Source organism: Ochlerotatus camptorhynchus, unplaced genomic scaffold (assembly GCF_037179485.1).
Source record: "Ochlerotatus camptorhynchus isolate MF236.1 unplaced genomic scaffold, CSIRO-AGI_Acam_v1.1 ptg000070l, whole genome shotgun sequence".
In the NCBI taxonomy this organism is placed as follows: Eukaryota; Metazoa; Arthropoda; class Insecta; order Diptera; family Culicidae; genus Ochlerotatus; species Ochlerotatus camptorhynchus.
This window is the reverse complement of record NW_027040560.1, coordinates 5008372-5036173: the sequence shown is the minus strand read 5'-3', so window position 1 is coordinate 5036173 and position 27802 is coordinate 5008372. Positions and strand designations below refer to the sequence as shown.

The 27802-nt window shown below is 39.9% G+C and overlaps 1 protein-coding gene across 4 annotated transcripts in view; it reads right to left on the bottom strand.

The window, feature by feature from the left end:
• cnc (cap-n-collar) overlaps window positions 1–27802 on the bottom strand; it is a 237477-nt gene that overhangs the window by 53705 nt on the left and 155970 nt on the right. The gene's annotated exons all lie outside the window — the stretch shown is intronic.

Genomic DNA, 27802 nt, shown 5'->3' with positions numbered 1-27802 from the left:
TTACGAAGATTATTCGAGCAAAAAGCTCCCATTTTGAATCAGCTGATGCTGAATAAATCTACACTGACCAGTCTAGAATATTATGAATAAATAAAATATTGAGATTTTTAATGGGTACCGTTTTATTCAACCACCCTGTGCACTACAGTGGTCCAGAAGGACGAATTTCAGGTGTCTTGAGTGGAGCTTTAAGTTGAAAGAAGGCGCATCTGACGAAGTGGTCGTGGTCTGATTGGGACGCCACAAAATTCTAATTTTTGTTACAGACTATTTTCGTAGTTGAAATGTTCTACAACATTGTAGAACTCATCAATTCCATAAACTTTTCTGAAGGCACAAATTTGCTAGCATATCATTGTCATTGATATATGAAGCATTCTTTATGGAAGCCCCCTTAATATCGTTTTTTTTAGCTTTAACTTTTTTCTCGGACAATGAAAATATGTACTGTGCCCAGAAATGGAAAATTCTTCTGATATTTTACTTAGATTTGAGGAGATCAGAAGAAACGAGGTGCAAGTGACAAATGAAAACGGATACAATTAAAAAATAACCTGAACTATACCCACTTATTCACAACTCATTCCTTCTTAAGGAGTTTACGCAATTTATGAGCAGCCCCTAATGTGAATGGCGTTTACCCAATTTTCCTCAAAGTATCGGTAACTGCCTTTCCTTCTAATCCCCTCAGAATGCGCATAGAATTTACAAGAAATTATCCAAGCATTCTTCTTGAAACTCTTCTCAGAATCCGTTTGGAATGGTAAATTCTTCTTGAAACTCTTCTCAAGATAACCCTAGGAAGTTCCTAGAGGAATTCGTTCACGAACGGTACTAAAAAACTAGTTCTTCTTAATGAACGAATGAACGATCGTTCTTTTAAAAAGAATGGTACACTACCGATCATAAGTTTAAGGACACCCCCAAAAAACCATGCAAATATGTTTTGTTCAATGATTTCTCATTTTACGTTCAATTTTCGATCTCCAAAGGTCATTTGAATGGTATGAATGGTATAGCATAAGTGTTCTACTACTACTTTTATGTCAAAATTTGGTCAACCCAATTCTGAGAAATTCAGTCACGATTTTTCAGAGTAAATTTTGAAAAATAATTGTAACTTTGGGTGAACTTTTAGCACACAAAATTTGAAAATTATATAGAACAATGTGCCTACGAGGAAAGTTTCATTCAATACCTTTCAAATGATCTAAAGAGAACGAAAATTGGGCGTAACATGCGAAAGATATGAACATATCAAATGTGTCATGTTTTTTTGGGGGTGTCCTTAAACTTATGATCGGGAGTGTAGTTCTTTTGAAATAATGGAAAAGGAATGAACGGATCGAGTAACGTCAACTACCTACATCGAAGAACTAATACGGTGAAACTAGTACGAGAATGAACTAGTAAGAGAACCATACGGGAGGGAACACAATGCATAAAATGGCCAAGATGAGTACTCTAAGGTGATCTCACTAGTGTAAACGACAATTTCAGCAATTTTTAAATCTCTGAGTTATTTTCTGAGTTCGTCAGAGGTTTGTTTCCAAACATTTCTAGCAGCGGCGTTTCCTCAACCTCAATCTACCTGTGCACCAACTCTCAAAACATAATCAATTATCAAAATATTGCTTGCAATGGATAGATATCGAGTAAACTAGAAGATTAAGTGTTATATGCGACAGTTAGAAGATACTGAGAGGTTAGCACATATCATCGGCAAGAGACGTGCGTGTGAGAAAATTTGCGAAAAAATCTAAGGGCACCGGTGGGATTCGAACCCACAATTCCCATTCAGTACACGGGTGCATTGCCAATTATACAACGGTGGACCTATGGTCTACGGATGTATTTGGCTAATGACATATGAGTTTCGAATCCGAAACTCATATCAATTATTAAGTGTATTTTTCAACCGATTCGAGTATGAATATGGCATTAAATCTAGTTTTGATAGTTGGCGCACAGGTAAAAAGTGAGGTTACTGGACGCCACTGAATTAAGTGCTCCGAGACTGAAAAGTTTGTTACTCGACGAAAAGTACCTTCGATTGAGCTGAATTTCCCGTCAAATTATTACTCAATTTTATGTCAGTATTGACGCTCGTATATGTCACTCTCAGAGCACCTAAATTTACATGAATTGTGTAAAAGTGTGTACATATAGAGAAGCGAGGCGTTGATCTTTCATCAAGAACCGCTAGAAGAAATAGCTTTACGCGCGTAAAGGCTAGAGTTAGCTTGGGACACAGCATGCCTGTCCCGTAGCCGAGAAGCGAGCTTTCTCCAGCATCGACACGCATTTTTTGCACTCTTGGTATTCTGACTGCTAGGAAACATACAAATTGTTAAATATTATTTTGAACATCTGCAGTTTGCACATCTGCATTGAAAGAACTCTAAGAGCAGAAAAAGCAAATATGAAGTTTTAAACAAATAAAGCTTAAAATATCAAATAACAACTATTCCACAATTGGTTCATATCATTATCGGTGCAGTATATGCAAGTGGAGTTTAAGCATCTGAGATTTGTTCAACTTTTGTTAGAAACTCCACGCAGCCACTTTAAAGTGCTAGCATCTGTTTTCTAAAAGAACAGAAGATCTGTTACAAAAGAGCTAGTTCTTTCCAGTGAACTGAGCGACTCAGAACCGTTCAGCGAAAAGAACTATTTTGCCCATCTCTACTAGGAACTATCTTCAGAACGCACTTGGAATTATCTTCAGAATTATCTCGAAATTTGCCTCATTTTTGGAACAATACACAGAATTAAACATCCTTGGAGTTCTGTTCGGAATTCCTGGACAATCATATCATAGAGTAAATGACGGCACCGGTAAGCATAGTCTGTTTTCGGCAAACAAAATTAAATCGGTAAGTTCACTGCATATTCTCACCGAAATACTTCGCTATTTGTATTCAAGCAATGTCTTAGTCTTTCAGCTTTAATCTGATCAGATTTTTACGACTGAGCAAACGCATTTTGATTCGGCTAAAAATCTCCTTAATAAAGAACTAAAAAAAAAAAAAAACGCATTTTGCTAGGTTTTTTACTATAAATGAAAATACGCACTACGCTGGCTTCGCGTTGCCGATAATAGAACAGCAGGTTAACACGCAAGTCAAATGGAAAGGTTGCCTAAAGGGTGTCCACGATGAAATTGCCACACTATGAAATTGCTCTAACTTTTTAACCGTTGGGTAGAATTTAATGAAAATTTGGGTGGATTTAGTTCATAGTGCATTATTTACATCCTGCAAGTTTTAAAGTCCTGTGATCAAAACTCGCGGAAATGGAGTCGAAAGAACAGCTCGTGCGTGATAAAATCTTGCGCATTCATCACGAGAACAAGGATCTCTCGCATCGTTCCATCGCTAAAACGTTGGGAATCGCGAATTCCACGGTGTCGTGAGTGATTAAGCGGTTCGAGGAACGGTTGACCACCGATCGGAAGCCCAGAAGTGAAGGAAAAAGTATTCCGTACAACACCAAAAATCACAACCGCGTAGTTGGGGCCTTCAACCGAAATCCGAACGCCTCCGTTAGGGATGTGGCTAAGAAGCTGCACCTAAGCCGAAGTTTTGTCTAGAAGGCCAAAACTAAGGCTGGGCTTCGAACGTTCAAGGTATAAAAGGCCCCTAATCGCGACGAGAAGCAGAACAAGTCCGCCAAAACCCGTGCCAGGAAGTTGTACCTCAACATGCTGACGAAAGTTGAATGCTGCATCATGGACGACGAAACATATGTGAAGGCCGACTTCAAACAGATCCCCGGCAACCTGTTTTTCACGGCCAAGGATAAGTTCAGCGTTCCGGAGCATGTCCGCACTCAGAAGATGTCCAAATTTGCGAAGAAATTCCTGGTTTGGCAAGCCATCTGCACGTGCGGGAAGCGGAGTGCACCTTTCGTGACCCAGGACACGATGAACGGACAGGTGTACATAAAAGAGTGCCTCCAGAAGCGGCTGCTTCCTCTCCTGAAGGCTCACAACGTCCCAACAATCTTCTGGCCGGATTTGGCCTCATGCCACTACTCCAAGGACGTGCTGAAGTGGTATGCGGACAATAAGGTCAATTTCGTGCCGAAAATGTTCAACCCTCCCAACACTCCGGAGCTCCGCCCCATCGAGAAGTACTGGGCGATTATGAAGCAGCACCTTCTTAAACGACCTAAGGTAGTGAAGACAGTCGAGGAACTGAAGAAAGTATTGGTTTACATGTAAAAAACGGTTGATTCACAGGTTGTGCAATTTGTGTGTGGCAATTTCATCGTGGACACCCTTTAAGAAAAAGAGGTTGCCGACAATAGTCACACTTCGTTAGAAAAAATAAGACGTTGTATCCAAGACACTACCGTAGTTTTAACGTATGATTACGTGCTCAGTGTCAATATTCAGCGACAGGGGAAACCACTTTTTACAGGCAATCGGTGATAATTTTGATCCCCATTGCAACAATTGGACATTTGTGTAATTTGCAATAGTGACCTATTGAAAATTGATAAAGCGTTTAGCTTAACAGATTTGTAGAAAAATTTCCAATCGATTGGCTTGTTTAGAATAAAAACCCATCCGCTATTGACAGAGTTATAGGTGGTCAAAACCTGACCACTTTTCGTAACGCGGTCGATTTTGGTTTTTTGAAATTGCACCCCCAATATGTTGCCGAAAGACGCAATCCTACGGCAAAATGTGGAGGAGAGTTAATTCCCAAAACTCCAAAAAAGTCATTTGCAAAGGTATTTTATGAAAAATTCAGGATTCTTTAACAGTTTTGAGGATTTAATTGACGAATACATTATTAACTGATGATTTTTTTTTATAATTGTACTTTATTACTTCAGAAGGTTTTACCCAAAATAATTGGAAGAGTTTTCAACGCCCCAGTAAAATGTTCAACTTGCGATTTTTTTTTCACCCCGTACAGCTACACAGAGAAAAATGAGTTTCCACAGTTTTCTAGAAATCGAGAAAGGATTTTTGTGCGACAAAATGCCTCCAAGTTTCGTTTAACCGGAAGGGTATATTCTGGTGACATATGCGTCAGTTTGTGAATCGTATATAATTTTGAGAGTAGTTCTTATGTTTTAACTTTTCAGGATCTTTCAGGAGAGACATACTCTCTGCATGTTTATCCAAAACATATCAATTTGTATAGCTGAAAGCTTTAAATAAGTAGAATCAATTATAATTATTGAATTGGCAGTTTTCTTTCGATATTTTGTTCAGTTTGATTTGAAATTGAAAAGTTAGGGGAGACTTGCTCCCTCAAAAATTAGACACGCTTAATCTTGATTGCGTGTGGAGACTTGATCCCACAGAATTTTCACACATTAATATTAAATTAATATTAAGATGCATATGATAAAAAGGAGATCAAGTCTACCCCGATTTTGGAGAAATTGAGCATCACATTGTAGGCGTTAGAGGATTTATAAGTTTACATAAGATATTTCCGTGTGAGCCTGCGCAAAAACCACGTCAAGTTTTTAATTTCCGCCGAGAATTCAAAATCAAAACAAGCGATTAAGCGATTACCCTATGGAAAAGTAAGACCTCTAATATCTAATAAATGAACTACTCCACCGATGATCATTTCGTGACTGTTATTACAAACGTTATTGATTACTTGAATCACTTCGTACTGATATTCCATTTTTTTTAAACAAGCCCTTCCATTCTAGCCTTAGCACTGTTCGTCCAATGGTTCACCACTACCACCACCATAACAGCCATCATCATCAGCTTCTTCACTATAGGAATAGATCCACAGGCGAAGAACGAAACATCAACGTTCTCTCGCTTTTAACCCCCGATGGACTTCAACGCTAGTTCAAGTGGCAAACTCTAGAAGCTCACAAGTCCTATAAAGTCAAGTCGACTCGCAGTCGTCGAGTCGCATGCGATCGAAAAAAAAAGCGTCTCGGTGACTGACCCTATTGTACATTGGGCATTATTCACGCTCGCAACTCTTCTTCCTCGTCGACGACTCGTGATGCCCGATCGAAAAAAAAAATCTTTTCTGGTGATTGTGATTCGATCAATCGGTCGGATCCAAACCGTTCGATCGATCGATCGATTGAGACGGACGACCGACGCGACGCGAAGATTGATGTAAATTGGCCTCAGTCAGGGACACTTGGCATGCCGGTAGTTGATGACACCGGTAACAGCTAGACGCGATCAGGAGGGGGACGTGTGAGGAGTCGAGGAAGAAGATTCAAAATTAATGAGCGTTGCCATTTATTAGGATGTTGCGAATTTATACCGTTCGGAAGAACTGTTTGTGCAGTGGTGGTAAGCACAGTTGGTTATTAATAATGACGGATGATTACCGCTGTCCACTTTTGTACAACTTCAAGAAGCCTAGTCAGTTGTGAAAGTCTTTCTGTCCTCCTGTTTTGTAACCGTTGGTTTCTTAAATCGATTTGCATTAGCTTCGCCAAGTGCACCACCTCCTTTAAAAACACCTTGCCTTATGCAAAGTAGTGCTGCCACCTATGTGTCAGTAGACGGTGTTCATTCAGTAGTCGACCTAATTAGACTTTCATTATTCTTACACTGTAAATGCAGCATATAAAAGGAATATGATTCACGAATGAATAATATTGGTTTTGTCAAAAAAAAAAAGGGAAGCCTCAAGAACCTTCTAGATACCGCCGTCCAACCAATTCTTTCTTTCTGGCTCAAGACTTCGAGATAGTTAGTAGTGCGCGGCGTGTTCTTAAAAATCGAGTTAGTTGTCCGAAGTGAAAAGTGTGATTTTTGAGTAATATTTAATTCTTTTATTTTAGGAAAGTTAGTAGTGTGTAGTAAGGGAGTTAGTGTTTCGTGTAGAAGTAGTGTTAGTAGTGTGTAATAAGGTAAAGAGTTAGTTATTTGTTAGTAGTGTATAAACTAATTGTTAGTGTTACCTTATTTAGGGTTCTGTGTAAAACAAAGCCAACGTGGTCCCTTTCCGTTAAGCGGGTCTTACACGTTGAAGATCGGAAAAAGGTAAAGTTTTATATGGTTAAGATTTCTAATTCGACGCGGAAATTATGGTGTATGTGTGTGGTTGGGACTAATGCCTGTTTTAATAGGCCTGACTAGGCCTTTTTCCGTCCGTTGTGCACAAATCGGACATTTATTTCCAGTTATACTCCCAACTTGGACACACGTGAACGCTATACGATTCCCGGAGCCAGAAATCAACCCTGCGTGTACTCCCTTGGAGACAACGGCAGAAGCGGGAAATTCTCGACGTCCAAGTTGTGGATCCACGTTCGGTATCAAAATGGCGATGCAATAGACAATAAGTCCATTGTAGTCAGATCGACGCATGGTCAGGGAAACCATTGCTGTGGTCATTGTTAGTCGCCATTCAAGGATGCCATCATAACGCCTAAAACCACCGTAAGCCACCATCACCGTAAGCCATCATCACCGTAAGCCACCATCACCGAAAGCCACCATCACCACCGAAACCGTAAGCCACCGTCACCGATAGTCGGTACCACCACCGTAAGTCACCATCATCACTACCACCACAGTCCCACCACCAAAACCGTAAGTCGCGCTGGTCCAATTATTAAAACACAAATGAGCATGCAAGAACAGAATAGTACGAAGACAAAACACATAAGTTAGTTGACATGTATAGTAAAAAGGAAACAGATAAAACACGTGATCACGTAGGATTTTGTATGTTGTAAACCATCAAAATAAATGTTCAAGTATCGAGGCATGATTTCTAAATTACACATTACAGCTTTGTTGATTTATTAAGAAGTAGATATTTCTAGAATTTCACACATTTCTGAGTTATTCGTGTTTCGACGATGAAAATTCACCCAATGCTGGAATTTCCCACCCCTCGCTTTCTGAAATCTTTCCGAGGTTAGATTTGGTGAAACTAATGTATCTAGTTGGATTCAACCCTGATGAACCTTTTAGCGTTCATGTTGTTCATGTTTCTTCTTTATGCTAGAAGGTGCAGTGTCAAAGAGAGTAAACATAAAACGACCCTGTGAGCTTTCCTTTATTCGTTTGAATTGAAGGAGGGTATAGATAGGAGTAACAAATTGGCGCCCAACAAAAATATAATAATTACTTTCAGAATCGGTTACATTATCTCACCACTCCGACTGCGGGGAGGAAAAACAGAAAAATCAGTTTTTATTATTTTGCGTTCTCCAAACGGCAATTTAGTTATTAGCAATATTTTACTAAGTATGTTGCATGTTATATTTGGAAGGATTCGAAACAGATCAATTAATAACAATTGAAGGACCCTTGGTCTTCACTAAATCAATTTATAAGTTTTGTTGCTGTTCATTCGTTTGTTGATATTCATTCGGTTAGTTGATATTTTCGATATTTTCGTACTAGCTAGAATCAAACGGAATCAATGTTGTTTTGCAGATCTCACAAGTTTTCTAGGGTGTTGGAGTTGTTCCGGATGTAACGAGTGGGCCCTAGAATCTATAAGGCTGCGTTGAAAACCGTCCTGGAGTCCGATTAAACCAAATCGCGGCTGAGAAGGGTGAGTACAGTTGGATATAAGAGTGAGTCTGGACAGGGCACAGACGTTGATCTAGCCACGATTCGAACACTCGTTACGTCCTGAAAGCTCCAACCACCCAAAAAAATTCACAGTCATGGATTCTGAAATCCAGATAAAATATCGAACCCTTTTGGTTCACCATCTGGAGAAGGAAGAGGTTGAATTTGAACTAGAAGTTAGAGCAGTTCAATTCGTCAAAGATGAAAGTTTGTCGGTAATCAGAAGACGTTTGCGGGAAAAGTTGAAGAGGGAAAGAGGCGATCCGGAAGAAGTCGATTTTGCAATTTGTGAAACTCGTACGGTCGACGGAGAAATTAGGTTGATCGATGGAAAGATTAAGGAAATTCGAGATTATTTGGAAAAGAGGAAGGAGTTCGAAGGCGTTAGGGATGCATTAGGGACACGATTAGTGCACTATTTTGCTCGATGTTCGGCCATTCAAAGTGCCGCCGAAGAGGAAATTGATCTAGAAGATCTGGACAGGCTTCTAGGTACTATTCGTCGGTTGTACAGCACATTCTTCACTATGTTTTCTCCGATTGATTCGATTCGCAAGGAAGTGATGCTGCAGATTACAAATTCCCTGACCCAGTTACAGTTAGGTCCTCCAGTTCCTTCGAATGTACAGCGTGTGTCACAGGAGACACAGACAGATGATACCGACGGGGAATCACGGGTTGCAGAAGGATCAAAGCCGTCAAATTCAGGTGCTAGTCAATCGCGTCGTCTGCTCCGGTCAACTTTGGAACAACCAACTTCAGATTCGTATGTTTCACCCAGTATTGCAAAACCGTCCGAAGCAAGAACAGTTCGCCAGAAGTCTAAGGAGCGTATTCTGAATAGGTTTGATCTGTCGAGTAAGAATTCAAATCCAAATAATAAAGTTGTTGATTCCGATTCAGTGTCTGAGTCGTCATTGTCCGCATCTCCACCGAGGAGATCAAAACATAGGTACCATGGCCCAAATACTCGGCGAACAAAACCAGTGTCGGACTGGAATTTACGCCGTTATGACGGTAGGGACGGAGGTCAAGGTTTGATGCGATTCATTAAGGAAGTGGAATTTTATGCGAAATCGGAAAACGTTTCCGATAAGGAATTGTTTCGTTCAGCGATCCATCTTTTCTCAGGCCTAGCCAAAGTTTGGTTTATGCAAGGGGTGGAGAATGAGGATTTTTCGTCTTGGCAAGAGTTGGTGGCCGAGATGAAAAAGGAATTTTTGAGCCCGGATCACGACCACGTGAGTGAGTTTAGAGCTGTAGACAGGAAACAAAGATCTAAAGAAAAGTTTCAGGATTTCTTCTTTGACATTCAAAAAATTTTCAATTCATTAACGAGACCAATTTCAGAAAAAAAGAAATTTGAGATCGTGTTTAGAAATTTGAGAGCGGATTACAAAGGGCATGTAGTAGCTGCTCAAATTGATAATCTCGCAGATCTGAAACTTTTTGGTCGCAAACTGGATGCCACTTTTTGGTATAAGTATGAGACCCGTAACCAAGATGAACAACCTTCGAGGAATCGTCCCCAAGTTAATGAATTGAGATCAGATACGAAATCGAAAGCAAGCAGAGATGGAGGTCAGTCAGTTAAATCTCGATCGGATCAGAAAGCAGCGGATAAACCAAATAGGGAAAAAGGAGACAGAAAGCCGGCACGCGATCAGCAGTCTGGAGATGAGGAGAACGGTAAAAAGTCTGTGTCTGATGGGTTGAAGGTTTTACTGGATAAGTACATTCCACCCAAGCCCGGCATGTGTTATAACTGTCGCCTTCCAGGTCATCACCAATCTGAGTGCGAGCGCCCCAAGCATAAATTCTGCTACAAGTGCGGTTTCCACAACGTGGAGACTAAATCTTGCCCTTTCTGTGCAAAAAACGCTTAAGTTCCCGTCTGGAGGGGCAGACGGCAGCTGAGTACGATAAGAAAACCCCTAATAATCCCGATCATAGTCTTCGTTCATTAGGTTTGAGGCAAGTTGGTATCGACGAATATATGCACTCCTCCAATATTGAAATTAGCGAGCATTTTCTAAAAATCGTGGACGATGATAGACCCTTTGTAAAAGTAGAAATCCTGGACGTTCCACTGATTGGATTGCTGGATAGCGGAGCGAATCGCAGCATTTTAGGTTATGGTTCAAATTTTCTACTTAAAACATGCCGTTTGCGTCTACAACCCGCCCACATAGATATCGCTACTGCCAGTGGGCAAAAGTTGGAAGTTTCAGGCTGTGTTGATCTACCAGTTACGTTCAATGGCGTAACTAAGATTCTGTCAGCTCTAGTTATTCCATCGGTCAAACGCAAACTGATCTTAGGATCAGACTTTTGGCAGTCGTTTGGGATCGTGCCGAGCATCGCGGCCACTGATTTTCCAAGTTCCGTTGAAGAGCTACGAGAACATACGGTGGAGTCCTCTTTAACGCAGGAGCAGGTGGAGAAACTAGAGGAAGTGAAGAAGTTGTTCAAACCAGCAGTAGAAGGTCATCTGGAGTCAACGGCAATGATTAGCCATCGAATCGAGCTGTCGGACGAAGCGAAGAAGTTTTCTCCGGTGCGCATAAACCCGTTTCCAACCTCCCCCGCTAGGCAAGAGAAGATAAACCAGGAACTAGATAGTATGTTACAGTGTGGTATTATAGAACGGTCATACAGTGACTGGTCACTCCGCCTTGTCCCAGTGGACAAGCCAGATGGCTCAGTCCGGTTATGCCTAGATGCCCGGAAGCTCAACGAGCGAACTGTTCGGGACTCTTACCCTCTTCCACACGCCGATAGAATCCTGAGTCGTTTAGGTCCGAGTTGTTACATCTCCACGATAGATTTGTCGAAGGCGTTTCTACAGGTTCCGCTGCATCCACGTTCTCGGAAGTACACCGCGTTCTCGGTGTTGGGGAGAGGGCTGTTCCAGTTCACTCGGATGCCCTTCGGCCTAGTGAACAGTCCGGCAACTTTGTCGAGATTGATGGACCGTGTTCTGGGCGGGAGTGAGCTGGAACCAAACGTGTTTGTTTACCTCGATGACATCATCGTGATAAGCAACACGTTTGAAGAGCACCTGGATAGGCTCAAGGAGTTGGCATCTAGACTCAGAGCAGCTAACCTGTCCATCAACTTACAGAAGTCGAAGTTTTGTGTATCGGAAGTCCCGTACTTAGGGTATATTTTGAGTAAGAACGGACTTCGCCCAAATCCGGATCGGGTCGAAGCCATTTTCAATTTCGAACGTCCAAAGTCGCTGCGAGCATTGCGGAGATTTCTGGGTATGTGCAACTACTATCGGCGGTTTATAGCAACCTTTAGTGAGATTGTACGCCCATTGACTGATCTGCTTAAAGATCAGCCGAAGGTTGTGAAGTGGAACGATTCCGCTGAAGCGGCGTTTGTCAAGATCAAGGAGTTGTTGATCAGTGCCCCCATATTGACAAACCCCGACTTTTCCAAGCCATTTTCTATCCATTGCGACGCTAGTGATTCCGCCATTGCCGGAGTTTTAACACAGACGTATGATGACATCGACAAGCCGGTGGCCTACTTTTCGCAAAAACTAGGTGCCACTCAGCAACGGTATGCTGCTACCGAGAAGGAAGCCTTAGCAGTCCTGAGATCATTGGAAAAATTCAGGTGTTATATCGAAGGTTCGAGGTTCACGGTAATCACCGACGCGTCGGCTTTGACGTACATCCTACGGAGCAGCTGGAAAACGTCCTCTCGATTATGTCGATGGAGCCTCGAATTGCAAAAACACGACATGGAAATCCACCATCGCAAAGGAGTCGACAACATTGTGCCTGACGCTCTGTCCAGAGCCGTGGAAGAGGTCAGGGCAACATCGGCCACGTCCGATTGGTATAACTACATGACGCAGAAGGTTATCGAGGAGCCGGAAAACTACAAGGATTTTCGAGTGGAGAATGGGATTTTGAAGAAGTTTGTCTCCAGCCCGGAGAACATTGACTACCGTTTTGAGTGGAAGATTTGCGTTCCGTTCGCGTTGAGAGAGAAGGTTTTGTTTGAGGAACATGATGAGGCTGTTCACATGGGCTACGAGAAGACGCTGGCGAAGGTCCGTAGGAAGTACTACTGGCCCCATATGGCGAAGGAAATCAAGGCTTACGTGCAAAGGTGCAAGATCTGCCAAGAAAGCAAGCCGAGTAACCAGTCCCAACATCCCGTGATGGGGCAACAGAGGGTTACTACGAAGCCATTTCAGATCATTGCCGTTGATTTCATTCAATCGCTTCCCAGAAGTAAGACCGGCCATTGTCACCTGCTCGTAGTCATGGACCTGTTTTCGAAATACTGTTGGTTGTTTCCGCTTCGCAAAATTTCCACCTCTCAAGTCAACAAAATCTTAGAAGACAACCTGTTTCGACGATACGCCGTGCCGGAATGTTTAATATCCGATAATGCTTCCACGTTCCTATCGAAGGAATTCAAATCTCTCCTCGAAAAGTTCCGCATTCAGCATTGGGCTAACTCACGACACCATTGTCAGGCGAACCCCGTCGAAAGGTTAAATAGGACCATAAATGCGTGTATTCGTACATACGTCCGATCAGATCAAACTCTCTGGGACACTCGGATTTCGGAAGTCGAACACGTATTGAACACTACTCCTCATAGCTCAACTGGATTCTCTCCGTATAAGATCATATTTGGTCATGAAGTAGTAGGAAGGGGTGATGAACATAGAGTCGATAGGGATGAGACGATAATTTCGGATGAAAAAAGACTAGAAAACAAAACTAAGGTTGATCAGTTTATTCGCGATCTTGTGGTCAAAAATTTACAAAAGCAATACTCGAAAAATTCACAATATTACAACTTACGTCGGAAAAAGCACGCACCGGTGTATCAAGTTGGTCAGAGGGTCCTCAAAAGAAGTTTCAAACAGTCCTCAGCAGTAGACAAATTCAATGCCAAACTTGCACCGTTCTACACCCCCTGTACCGTGAAAGCAAGGATCGGTACAAGCTCGTATGAATTGGTAGACGACTCTGGAAAACACCTCGGAATCTTCTCCTCCGCTGATTTAAAGCCCGGCACCTAAAACGAAAAAAAAAAAGGAAAAAAAATGATTACCAGATAGGTTGATTAGGTTTTTGTCAATGGAATTTTGACGTAAAAATTAACACTTAGCGTATTAGTATCAGCCTATTCAGCTTTTCTTCCTGGGACTGCAGACCATGGGGAGAAACTGGATGTAAACAAACTGAGCATTAGGAAATGAGGAATGAATGGTAGATTTCTTACTGTTTAAGAAATAGTTATTGAATGATGATAAGTACTTACCGTATGATAAATCAACTTGATTACCGGAATATTAGTCGCTTGATGAATTCCTCAAAAACGCCGAATAGCAACAAAACCAATAAATGAAAATCAACTGAATTCTCAACGTTCAAAGCGCTAGAACGAGACAATTTTTCGTGAATTGATTTGATTTGATGAAGAGCAGGAGTAAACAATAACAGTAACTGACAGCAGAAAGAGTTCACGCAATGAACTCGTAATTGCAAGGAAAATGAAGTAACATCGTTTTATTTGTTCTTCCATTGAAGGAAGAGAGAACCAAGATGATGTAATTAAATCCCGCAAAGTTATTTTCAATTGTTTTTACAAAGAGTAAAAGAGGAATGAAGATAAAAACTTTCTGGTAATCAATGCGTACAAAATGACATAAGCGTCATTTTGCAGCCGGGTGGAGGGGTATTGTAACCGTTGGTTTCTTAAATCGATTTGCATTAGCTTCGCCAAGTGCACCACCTCCTTTAAAAACACCTTGCCTTATGCAAAGTAGTGCTGCCACCTATGTGTCAGTAGACGGTGTTCATTCAGTAGTCGACCTAATTAGACTTTCATTATTCTTACACTGTAAATGCAGCATATAAAAGGAATATGATTCACGAATGAATAATATTGGTTTTGTCAAAAAAAAAAAGGGAAGCCTCAAGAACCTTCTAGATACCGCCGTCCAACCAATTCTTTCTTTCTGGCTCAAGACTTCGAGATAGTTAGTAGTGCGCGGCGTGTTCTTAAAAATCGAGTTAGTTGTCCGAAGTGAAAAGTGTGATTTTTGAGTAATATTTAATTCTTTTATTTTAGGAAAGTTAGTAGTGTGTAGTAAGGGAGTTAGTGTTTCGTGTAGAAGTAGTGTTAGTAGTGTGTAATAAGGTAAAGAGTTAGTTATTTGTTAGTAGTGTATAAACTAATTGTTAGTGTTACCTTATTTAGGGTTCTGTGTAAAACAAAGCCAACGTGGTCCCTTTCCGTTAAGCGGGTCTTACACGTTGAAGATCGGAAAAAGGTAAAGTTTTATATGGTTAAGATTTCTAATTCGACGCGGAAATTATGGTGTATGTGTGTGGTTGGGACTAATGCCTGTTTTAATAGGCCTGACTAGGCCTTTTTCCGTCCGTTGTGCACAAATCGGACATTTATTTCCAGTTATACTCCCAACTTGGACACACGTGAACGCTATACGATTCCCGGAGCCAGAAATCAACCCTGCGTGTACTCCCTTGGAGACAACGGCAGAAGCGGGAAATTCTCGACGTCCAAGTTGTGGATCCACGTTCGGTATCAAAATGGCGATGCAATAGACAATAAGTCCATTGTAGTCAGATCGACGCATGGTCAGGGAAACCATTGCTGTGGTCATTGTTAGTCGCCATTCAAGGATGCCATCATAACGCCTAAAACCACCGTAAGCCACCATCACCGTAAGCCATCATCACCGTAAGCCACCATCACCGAAAGCCACCATCACCACCGAAACCGTAAGCCACCGTCACCGATAGTCGGTACCACCACCGTAAGTCACCATCATCACTACCACCACAGTCCCACCACCAAAACCGTAAGTCGCGCTGGTCCAATTATTAAAACACAAATGAGCATGCAAGAACAGAATAGTACGAAGACAAAACACATAAGTTAGTTGACATGTATAGTAAAAAGGAAACAGATAAAACACGTGATCACGTAGGATTTTGTATGTTGTAAACCATCAAAATAAATGTTCAAGTATCGAGGCATGATTTCTAAATTACACATTACAGCTTTGTTGATTTATTAAGAAGTAGATATTTCTAGAATTTCACACATTTCTGAGTTATTCGTGTTTCGACGATGAAAATTCACCCAATGCTGGAATTTCCCACCCCTCGCTTTCTGAAATCTTTCCGAGGTTAGATTTGGTGAAACTAATGTATCTAGTTGGATTCAACCCTGATGAACCTTTTAGCGTTCATGTTGTTCATGTTTCTTCTTTATGCTAGAAGGTGCAGTGTCAAAGAGAGTAAACATAAAACGACCCTGTGAGCTTTCCTTTATTCGTTTGAATTGAAGGAGGGTATAGATAGGAGTAACAGTTTGGACCATTCCAATTGAGGTGTGTGTGTGTGTGTGTGTGTGTGAATTCAATCTGCGTGCAATAATCCTTGAAGTGACAATTGAATGCAGATTTAGTTCGGGAGTTAGACTGTGATAGCTCTACTACAGATCCAGCAACTGATTTCAGGATGCCTGGTAATTCACGGCCATTTCAAGGTCACGTTAATGTACAATAAGCCCCGCATGTAAACACTACCGTTATAGTACAGCAAACACACTTCCTGATTTCGAAGTTTCTAAATTCGGTGCGTATTTAGTGGTAATTGGAAATAGGCATTTATATTTGATTTTAATCAGATAGATCTTACCAAATATGGACTACAAAATGGTGAGTTGACAACCTGGAAGGAGCGGAATACCTAGCCCTGGTCCTCACAAGTTCCTACTTCACGCCTCCCCGAGTCATATGATAACAAAAGTCTACCAGCTAAAACATGGACACAGCTGGGTGGCGTAGCCTGGGCAATGTTGCCAGTCCGGCAATAGCAAAGTGAAGAGGTGCGACGCGAACACTGGCGCGGTAACCATAGTACTGTGATAGAGGAAATGCTTCACCAAACCCGAGCGTCTGTTCACCATGGAGGTGCGGCTCAAAACGGCGTCTGTTCTCCATGTTAGGAGCGGCTGATCACCGTCCTAGTGCCAGCGTGGGACTCTAAACAGAGCTGTGCACGATGGTCCCACGATGGCCGCCCTGGAAAAAAAACATAAAGTTGCAAATACTGAAGAAAGAAATACGAATCGGAACAATCGGCACAAACCTACGCGACGAAATAAGGACTACGATTGGAAACTCGGAACATGAAACTGCTAATTGCTCGACTTCCCGGGCTGCGATAGGTTAATCTATGACGAACTTCAACCACGCAAGTAGAAGGCGACTTGCGGACCCTTCGCAGACTACGAGGTTGGCGAAGTGTGGCCATGGATCGAGTAGAGTGGAGACGACTTCTTCGGACAGCAGAGGACAACAAGGCCTTAGTCTGATTGGTAAGGTAAGTATCTTACCATATTCCATATCCGAAATGGCTGAGCTTTGTTCACATCTCAAAATTCTATTGAATAAGTTTCCGGGTGTCCACTAGTTAAGAAGTTTTACGTTTTTCACACTAAATTTGAGCAGCAAAAAAAAAGTGTTAAGCAGCAAAATTCGCGCAGCAGCAAAAACATAACACGTCGGTTGCAATGCACAGATTGCACAGCCTACCTCGATGAGGTGTTACTCAAAATTTGACTTTGACTTATTATCCAGATTTCGTGCTCATTCAAGCAATAAATTATCGTCACAACCATTGATAATTTGTACCCACCCTCGTATCCGGCAGAAAGGAGACGATTAATTTTTAATCCTTTCAAGTGCAACGATGCAAAACTCATGTTCGATGCAAATCAGGATAATTTGCACTACCGTTACCACTGTGTCGTAGACAGCAAACATTACACGGAAAAAAATGTCCCGCCGAGACGTCACAACCCTTTCTCGGGAGACAAAAGAGCCCAAAAGTCGTAGAATTGACGACTGGCTAAGCCTGGTCGTAAGCGAAAACAAAAACAACACAGAACACAAAAACAACTACCGAAAGTAGCAAGTGTCGTCCGTTTTTCGCACCCCCGATAGAAAACCAGAAGAGTCACCGCAAAAACCGACTACCTGTGTTGTAGAATAATAAAACAATAAATAAAAAGGTTTCCACCTTTCGCCACTGCCATGTATAGAATGCGCAAAAGATGAGACGGGACAGATACCACAACATCAACAAACGGTAACAGGGCCAGAACGGACCGTAAAAAGTACAGGGAAGAACTATAAAGGGAAAAACCTGTTAAAAGCAATAAGCAATCAGAGATATAAATTGCTTTTCCCACTTTAGTGTGCGCACTTTGGCCAAAAACGGCAAAAAGGAGGCGAAAAAAAGGCAGCAACAAGTGACTCCAGCCGGCGCAGCAGGCCAAGCCCAGCGCAAAAATCGGTGGTTACTTTGCCTTCTTTTCCTCCCTGCAAGCGATGATGGCCTACCACTATGTAGGTACTTGTGATGTGGTTTTTGTGTAGTCGTCCTCGTCGTCGCCTTCTTCGATTCTGGTCGAAGAAGCTAAATCCTAATTGCGCGCACCGAAAGTAGCAAGGAAAATCAAAGAGCGAGCACATTTTGACTATTCAACGAAGGAATGGAAAGAACAACAAAATGTGAGATGATTCCGGACCGATCACATCCTCCTCCAGATACAGACTGACAGTGGCGAGAAGCTGGTCATTAGAAAAGTTAATGCTAAGAATGTATACTTTTTGGCTTTATCGAGAATTATGGAGCGGACCCCGAGAGAAAATAACCCGGCTAAAAAGACGGGGGAGAAGAGACACACCAAAAAGCGCACTTCAGTGCCAGCAGCAGCATATGTATGCGAAGATGGGACAGAGATGAAAATGTAGGAAATTTGGTGTTTTTAAAATCGACAAGTGTTTTTAAAGAAAACACTTGTAAAACTCTCGGGTTTGCTCTCGCTCACCTTTGCGGTCTGTTATTTTAAAACGTTTTCGAGTCCAAGCTTTCGGAATTAATCTTTTTACTTTTCGAAGGAAACCTGTTTCCACGAATCCAGCTAAAGGTAGGTTGATTGAGAGAGTTGCTGCGAGGATCCTTGAGGTGGCGAGCTCGAGTGCTCTGATCGGAGCCTGAAAATACAGTCGTCGGAGCCTGAAGGATTCAGTTTTGGAATAACAAAATTGTCTGCTATGGAAGTTTTGATCGACGCGTAACGATGAACGACCGAGCGAGGATGCGTGGGAAACAGAAGGTGAAGGAACGTAAACATTTGGGTACAAATTACGAAATATGTGTAAGGTAAATATTGGACGTGTCAACATGTTAAAGCTTGAAGAATGGAGTGTGGGAATCCATTTCGAGTCAGCTGTGATGTACATTTCAGCGGGGGCATAGTGCCATTCTTGTTTATTTCTTGTTTGGAATGCGCAAAAGATGAGACAAGTATTTTGTTTTGGAAGATAAAGAATCTTTTCCAGCTCCAAGATCGCAACAAATTGTAAGTCCCAGAATTTATAGAATTTTTTAAGGCTGAGATCTCGAATGTTTTTCAAAGTCTCAGAATTTGATAGCTTATTTGAGTTGCAGAATCATGTATTTTTTTTTTCTTTCGAATGCCTCTAGGGCGAACGCTATTGGTCTGAATTGATTTTGTCGAATTATTTTGAACAATTTTTAAAGAGTTCGAACTTGGAAAAAGTAGTCTGGAAGCTGAATTCAGGGTGGCCAGTAACTTTTCATTTTGAAATTCCCGGTTCAAATCTTTAAAATTTCCCGATTGTGGATATTCAACAAAAAACGAAATTGTACGCATTTTTTAAAACGTGGCCAACTGTAAATATTCAATGGTTATTTGTGGGAAAAATGAAAGCCAAATTACAGAAAGTGTTTTCTAAAGCTATAGGAAAAACTCAACTCTATGAGTCACTTAATGTTTTCAAAACAATTTATTGATCTTTCGAGATAGTTTGATAAATCGAATTCTACCACTTTTTATGATCGATACATCTTATGATTTCGAAGCCCTAGAATTTATTGAGTGACAGAGATTAAGGTCACTGGGCCAAATGCTATCTGGATGAATAGGTTATATAATAGCTGAATTGTGACGAATAAGAGATTTAATTAAAAAAAATGCTTCAGAAAAATGAACTTGGTACAAATGAGAATTAGAGCAAGTTGTTAGTGATATCGGATGAAGAAGCTGTGTATTCACTGAAAGATTATTTACTAAAAATATAGATTGCCAAGATTCTGGGACTTTGAAATTTGTGTGGGTTTGAAAATAGAACTTTTATTCAAAATTTGGGATTAATAACAATCTTCGTGATGCAATATTTGGAGAAAAAAATGTGAGAGTTTAAAATTTTTCCAAGATCACAGATTTGAAAAAAATATATATATCATATTTATCAAATAGTCGTGCAGTCATAATTGTCAAGGCTTTGAAGAGTTAAAACAAATAACAAAACAATCGATAGAACCCTGGAATTTTCAGTAAAATTTAAAAGTATTCAAAGTGTTGATTTCAAAAAACTATTGAGGAGGATCCCACATAGTTTTCCAAGGAGAAGTTCAGAGCAAAATTCAAGAATTATTCTGACATGAAGTGCTTAGAAATTGTTAGAAGAACTTGTAGGGATTTCTGTGGAGAAGATTGCAAGTTCTAGATTAAATTATTAGGTAATTTTTGAAGAATCCCAAGAGAATTATGATGAGAATTCAACAAGAAACAGAGCTCCAAAAATTTTCTGGCAAAAATTTCAACCCTAGTGTGAATGATTGATCAAAGAGCTCCAACAAAATTTATTGCAAAAAAATTGTTATAGGGGAAATGACGGCTTCGGAATGACAGACTATTTTCGGCAACCCAAATTGAAACACTATTTTCACTGGATTTTCTTACGAAAACACTTCGCTGAATGCATGCAAACGATTCTTGATGCTTTCAGCTTCAATTTGACTATATTTTTACCACTGAGAAAAAGCAATCTAGAGGGTTTTCTTGAAATGAAACACACGCACTACAAATTGTAGCTGATTTCGAGTTGCCGATAATAGAACAGCAGATTTACATGCAGTTCAAATGGAACGGTTGCCGAAGAAAAACTGGTTGCCGACAATACTCGCTCTCACTAGAGAAGATTGGAGCTTTGTAAAAGCGTTTCAAAACAGTTTTTGACAATTCTTTCGACTGAAATTGTTAGAGCAGCTGGCAGCAAAAGATTGTAAACAAGCCAATACTGCATATGTGTGCGTTCCTTAGAGAAAAAGGCTATAGAAAGAAGGTCGCTGCTTAGGTTGCCGAGAATACGTAAATTCCCCTAATTAGAAAGAAATTCTTTAAAATACTCCAAGGGGTTTCTAAATAATTCCAAATTTCGAAAGATTTATGCTAGAGTTAAGGGGGGAGTACACTTTGATTTTTCAAAAAAAAAATGCATTTTTTTTTGCTTAAAATGTTTCTTTGGGATGTATACTTTAATTTAGAAAAGACCGCCAGAATATTCCTTACCGCTTTACGAAGCGATTTCCTAAAACATGTACAGGCGCGCTGAGAGAGCAATTTTATCTTTAAACGCGTTTATCTCGAAACAGGGTTTTTTTTTCAAACTGGCGTGGGAAATAACTCTTACCAGTTATCATCAAATTTGGATATCGCCTAGGTTTTCTTGTTCAGAATTAAATTCTGCTTAGAAATACGTATCCACGTTTTCGATTTTGTCAAAAATGGATTTTTAATCCACGATTTTGTAAGCATTTTTAGGGTGAAAAAATGGACTTTTTTTTTCCAAAGGCCACAACTTTTGAAAAAATTAATTAAAACAAAATCGGAATACGTATTTCTAACCCAAATTTCATTACTAATCAGGATTTTTGTTCGATTTATGTTCCAGGATCACATGGAAAGGAGTATTTTCCCACACCGTTTTCCGACTTCCGCGCGAGGACGCCCGCGCGACCTGGTGCACCGGCCACGGGGAGACGACAATCGAGTTCAAAAAAATACAAATTGTAGTTCGAAGGATGACTAATAAATGGGTTATAACATATTTGCCCTCCCTGAGTGTTTTATTGCTTAAAAAAATTAACGAAAATGCCTTACTTTTTGGACGTTCAAAGTGTACTACCCCCTTAAGGCCCATGCACTTTACATCTAAAATTGAATCGCAAAAATCAATTTGAAATATTGCTGAGTGATTAAATTCTAAAAAAAAATAAGGCGGGAATCTGAAGAAAATTATGCAGCAAATAGAGAAAGACATTCATTTGGTAAAAAATCACTTTGTTTTAATGGTTTATTCTGAAATTCTGGTGTGAAAATCTATTCCTGTGGTGTGATTACTTTATTTTTCCCGGTTCTTTCATCAAATTCCCGGGTTTTCCCGGTTATTTTTCAAATTCCCGGATATTTCCCGGTTCGCTGGCCACCCTGTGAATTAAAATATAAAATTTGGATTTTTCAATATTCTGACACTAAGCAAAATATTGAAAATTATCAAGAGAAAAATAAGAAACATGCTGTGCTTTGGAATTAATACTGGGATCTAAGAATCATTCCTAGGAAAAGCTGAGGCGGAATGCAATGAGCCTCAGACTAGAAGACTAGAGGCGGACCCTGAAGATAATTCAATGGAAATTTTGAAACTCCGAAGGAATTCTGAAGAAAATTCAAGGGAATTCTGAAGTGAGCTCCAAGAAAATTCCGAAATTAATCCCAAGAGAATCGAATGAGTGTACTTGTTATCACCATCAAAGAACAACTTTACCGAAGTCTACAAGATCAGTATTATGATATAGTGGTAGAGATGAACCAGCCTAAGGCTGAAAGTCTCGTTAATAAAGGAAAAAAAAAATTGTTATGATATATGTATTATTTAAAACAGTATTTCCTTGCAATGGCGCTAGTCACCAAATGGAACAATTATGTATTAAAAATAATGCTCAACAACAAGTTCTCACTAATCTGAAAAACTTTGGAGTTTTCATCATTTCAGAGTCACAAGGATCAGATTCTGCAAAAAATATCAAATGGATCTTTCCTATACTGATTCGCTTGTGGATAAATTAGGAAGCAATATGCATGATGAATAACTAGTCTTAACAAGACACCTTAAACTCGATGCCAGATTAGAAGATATTTTTTTTTTCACTACATCTACATCTTGGTGGACTACACTGGGGTGAAAATCATTTTTTTTTTGTGTAACGAAATAGTGTTAGGTTTCAAACGCTTATAACTTGGCCATTTATTGATGAATTTAAATTCTTTTCACACCCTTTGATTCAGAATTGATGTAAAATTTGTTTGATATAAAGATTCTAGTAATTTATCATTAGTAAACTATTCAAATTTGATCAAATTTTTAGGCCATAATCAACCAATCACGTGCTGGCTTGCTATGACTATCGAGAGAACAGAGAGAGACGACCGGTTATGAGGTTATAATAGCGCTTACCGGTACGTTTTGCTTCAGATCGTCTGGGGATGTGACGGTTGTCACATCGTTAGACGCCGTACACGGCCGATGAGACTAACTCAAAATTTAGTAGGACTTCTCTCAAAATAGTAGAAAGTGAGTAACTTTCCTCAAAAATGTCCTTGAATAAAAGAAAAAAAAAAGTTACGTCTTTTAAGTCGTGCCGGGTGCCGGGCAAAGGTGTTTATCCTAGACAAATGGTAAGTTACAGATTCTCTGTTGTCGTTGTCGTAGGCGCCGTCGTAGTCGCTGTCGTAATCGCCGTCGTAGTCGAAGGGAGTACCGTTGGTATATTTAAAATTAAACATCAACCGCTGAAAATATGAATTATCGCGTATTTCTGTTGTTTCATTTAATATAGTTTCGAAAATTTCATTTTCGTAATTTCATTTGAATAGCTAGTTTAACCAGGTCTTAAACAATCGTCACGTCGGTCATAGCTTGTTATCATTGTCTGAACCATGCGTAAAGAGAAAATCGAAACATTGAACGTCGCGTGAAAGTGGATCTTAATGAAGGCCTAAGTACTCTTTCGTAGCTTTTAGTTTTAGGATTTCAAAGATCGTCGGTTGCAGTGGTTGAGGAGAAAAACGCGGTCCCAGATCCTTTCATATTAAAAATATTAAAATATCGCTTGTTTATCGTGTATTTTGTAAAACTTTTCGTTGTCGTCGGTGCCGGGTTTGAATAGTTATAAAAACTTGAGTAACGCTATAATGTGATATGAGAGGCTCGGTGGCCTTAGAGCAACCGTTTTTGCTTACAGAGCAGAACATCATGAGTCTAATCTCAAGCCCATCCACATTCAAGATTCGTCAATGATAAAAAAGGAGCTCGTCTGCCTAGTGGCAAACGTTTTTGCTTACTGAGCAGAAGACCGTGGGTTCAATCCCAAGCTCCTTCGCGTTATACGATCGTTAGGACATCAATTCAGCTTATCGTTTACCAAAACGAACCCTGCTGCTAACCCAACCCTCTTACCCAACATCCCTGTGATTCCTCGTGGAAGTGCAGAGGACTCCTCGGCTTCCATCAAAGCGAGTGTCACGTCAACACATTCCTACCCAGTCCTTTCTTGACCTGCGTTCAGGCGCGGCTGGCGCTGGTATTGCCTGATTCGAGATCAACAGATTGCTAGTCCCAAGCATCGTCTATTGGTTCTCTGTGTAATTACAGCTGGTCTGGCAATAACAGAATAGCAACCGTGGGCGGTCAATCATGCTCATGCTCATGCTCAACAGTAAAAAAGTTTTTAATTAAATATCCAGCATTTTTGCAGTTTTTTCTTAATATTTGTTTACTTCTAGATAGAGCTGGAATTAGGGCGTAACAGCTTTTGTAAACAATGACTTCTCTCGATGTTTTCTAGGAATTCAAGGCACGTTCACGCACACCAACATAACCATCGGGTAGTGGAAGTCTTCCCCTGCCCGATGGGGATGTTGATTTGCGTAGACGAGCCTTGACTGTCTAGAAATCATCAAGAGAAGTCATTGTTTACATAAGCTGTTACGCCCTAATTCCAGCTCTATCTAGACTTAGTCTTAGTCTTAGTGAATTAGGAAAACATCAAAATATGATTTAGTGATGATTTCCGCATTTTACTAAAATATTTTTTGAATAAAATTGTTTCGCTTGTTATACATTCAACTATTTCAACCACCATCTAAGAGGTCTCACTCTTTTGAATAACTTTGCTCACAACGGGAAGTTTCCTTGTACAATAGTTTTGCTCATTAAAGTGAGTCAATTTTGAACTACTTGTTATCACCGGATCAAAGAACAACTTTACCGAAATCTACAAGATCAGGATTACGATATATTATTTAAAACAGTATATTTCCTTTTAATGGCGCTAGTCACCAAATAGAACAATTCTGTACTAAAAATAATGCTCAACAATAAGTTCTCACTAAACTGAAAAACTTTGGAGTTTTCATCATTTCAATTGCAGGGTCACAAGGATCAGATTTTGCAAAAAATATTAAATGGATCTTTCCTCTACTGATTCACTTGTAGTTATATTAGGAAGCAATATCTTTTAGCATGATGAATAACTACTCTTAACAAGAAACCTTAAACTCGTTAACAGAGATGCCAGATTTGAAGATATATTTTTTCACTACATCTACATCTTGGTGGACTATAGTAAGGTGCAAATCAAAAAAATGTGTAACGAAATAGTGTTAGGTTTTAAACGCTTATAACTTGGCCATTTATTGGTGGATTTAAATTCTTTTCACACCCTTTGTTTCAGAATTGATGTAAGCTTTGTTTGGTATAAAGATTATAGTAATTTATCATTAGTAAACTATTGAAAATTGATCAAATTTTTAGGCCACAATCAACCAATCACGTGCTCGCTTGCTATGACTATCGAGAGAACAGAGAGAGACGACCGGTTATGAGGTTATAAAAGCGCTTACCGGTACGTTTTACTTCAGATCGTCTGGGGATGTGACGGTTATCACATCGTTAGACGCCGTACACGGCCGATGAGACTAATTCAAAATTTAGTAGGACTTCTCTCAAAATAGTAGAAAGTGAGTAACTTTTTTCAAAAATCTCCTTGAAAAAAAAAAGAAAAAAGTTACGTCTTTTAAGTCTATTAGTGCAACAGTTCTCGGTCAATGAGATAAATTAAAAATTGAGTCGAATTTGAATCAAAGTTTGCTAAAAAAGGGGTTACTTAGGAATGAGTAAATTTTTCCGTAGAACCCCATTGAATAGCTAAAATTGCAATGGCACTACGCAATGTAATGCAATTGTGAGTTGAATTCGACTCAGGTATTGAGTTACTTTTATGGGCTGTGTAGACTGAGAAGATTTTTTCTCGATTGTCGTCATATTTGAACAGACTTTTTAGGAAAATTTGACTCACTCAGTGAGTAACCCCCATGAAGGCCGGATAAAGCAGGTGCATAAGAACGCCTATCAATGGTTGTTGGGTTCTGCCCTGACCGGCGATTTGCGACCTCTGTGCACCTGAACTCCGATTCTTACCCCCACACGGTGCCCGGTGGGGTTGCTGGCGGTGATATTTGCCGTCAGTAATGCGAACGGGGGATCATTGTTGTCACTAATGCACTATTGTTCATTAATCGCTAGTGTCGGTGATGACGATGATAGAGCGAATAGGTTATAGCCAACTCTAAGTAGCCCGTGATTATCGCTACCTGGGGATGCTAATCGGCTGGGTGCTGGTTGCGACTTGGCCGTCCTGAATGAACTTTTTCCACCTCTTCAAGCTGGTTCGTTTAAAAGTACGTTAATAAATGGAAGCACAGCCCACTTCCATGATTTTAAGTGAAATGTTCAGTGATATCATGGTGGTGAAAACTGGTGACCCTACAGGGTAAACAGTTATCTTTATTTCCTACAATAGCGCAAAGGGTAATTCTAAATGAGTAACCTTAAGATATTTACCCTGACATCACTGGGTTGCGGAAGCTGAACAGTTGAGTTCAGAATTCATCTTCCAGGTGGCTCTAATAAATTATTTGCTTAACTTGACAGCTTGACTAGATAGAAAGTTTCTGTCTTTAAAACAGTTTTTGGAGTGAAAGAGACTTATTTGATGGTGTCATCACACTAGTATACCTTTTAACTTCTTATTGCTTTAACATGCGAGTTAGACTAGATAGAAGTCTTGGACAAAGTTGTTCTGATGAATAAGACCTATTAAATGATAAACAGCTCAGTTCAGAATTCAATCACCATTTGACGCCATTAAATGTTTGCAAATTTAAATACAACCCTATGCATTGTGTAAACGAAGATAGATGAGTTCAAACTTGAAAAAAAGTTAATATGAAACAATTTAATTGACGTTAAATTTATTGAATTACAGCGTTCGTCATTTGAAAGATTTTTGTTTGAACACAGATAAAGGGCAAATGAGAATCAGCTTATCTGTCATAACTTTGCAACATTTAAATGTAATAATATGGTGTGACGTAATTACATGCATTTTAAATCGGTTTGTTTTATGAAATGCATTATAAATAGTGAATTTTCACTCCGGTTACTGTAAATAACTATTATTCAGTAGGTACCTGAAAATTGGTTGTACATGTTTGGAACCTAATTTGGAATAGGATAGACGTGTTCAGTGGTTTAGTACATCGAGTGTCTACTGAGCGAGCAGATGAGATTGTTGTGCGATGTACATTTAAATTAAGCATAAAACCAACTGCGATTGAGCCGAAGAGATCACTAGGTTAAATAGATCATTACTAAGACAGCAGCATCTGGATCTTGAATTTGGTTCTAAGATCGAAGTCTTCAAAAAGTGTTTATGGAAATTCGCTAAAAACAATACAGGATTTTATTTGATTATTCTCATGTTCTTTTTAGAATTCTTCTAAAATAAATTTGAAATTCTCTCTGGGAGTTCTTTGAATTTTAATGTATAACAGACCAGCCATTCTCTATTAACAATGTTATAATATTATACCGGGAAGCGGGAAAGAGTTATAGCGAGTTTGTTTTTTATCGGTGCGAAACCGAACTTTTGATCAGTGCGAACCTCAACCTGAGCTAGGTTTTAAAAACAAACGAGCAAACTGACGTTCTTCAGAAAATAGGCAGACCCAATCTTGATACCCGATCCAGGTTGGAACTGAATTACAAACGAATTCGCTATTAAAGACATTTGAAGATGATTTTTTAAGGCAACTGAGATTACTGAGATTAGTCATGGGAAAATGTTCTACGATAAAATCTTCCTGGTAGATATATCAGATGAATCTCAATTAAATCATAATTAAAATGCACTGCCAAAAGAATACCATTCACTGTTATACAAAACCCTCTTGCAATCATAAAGTCTA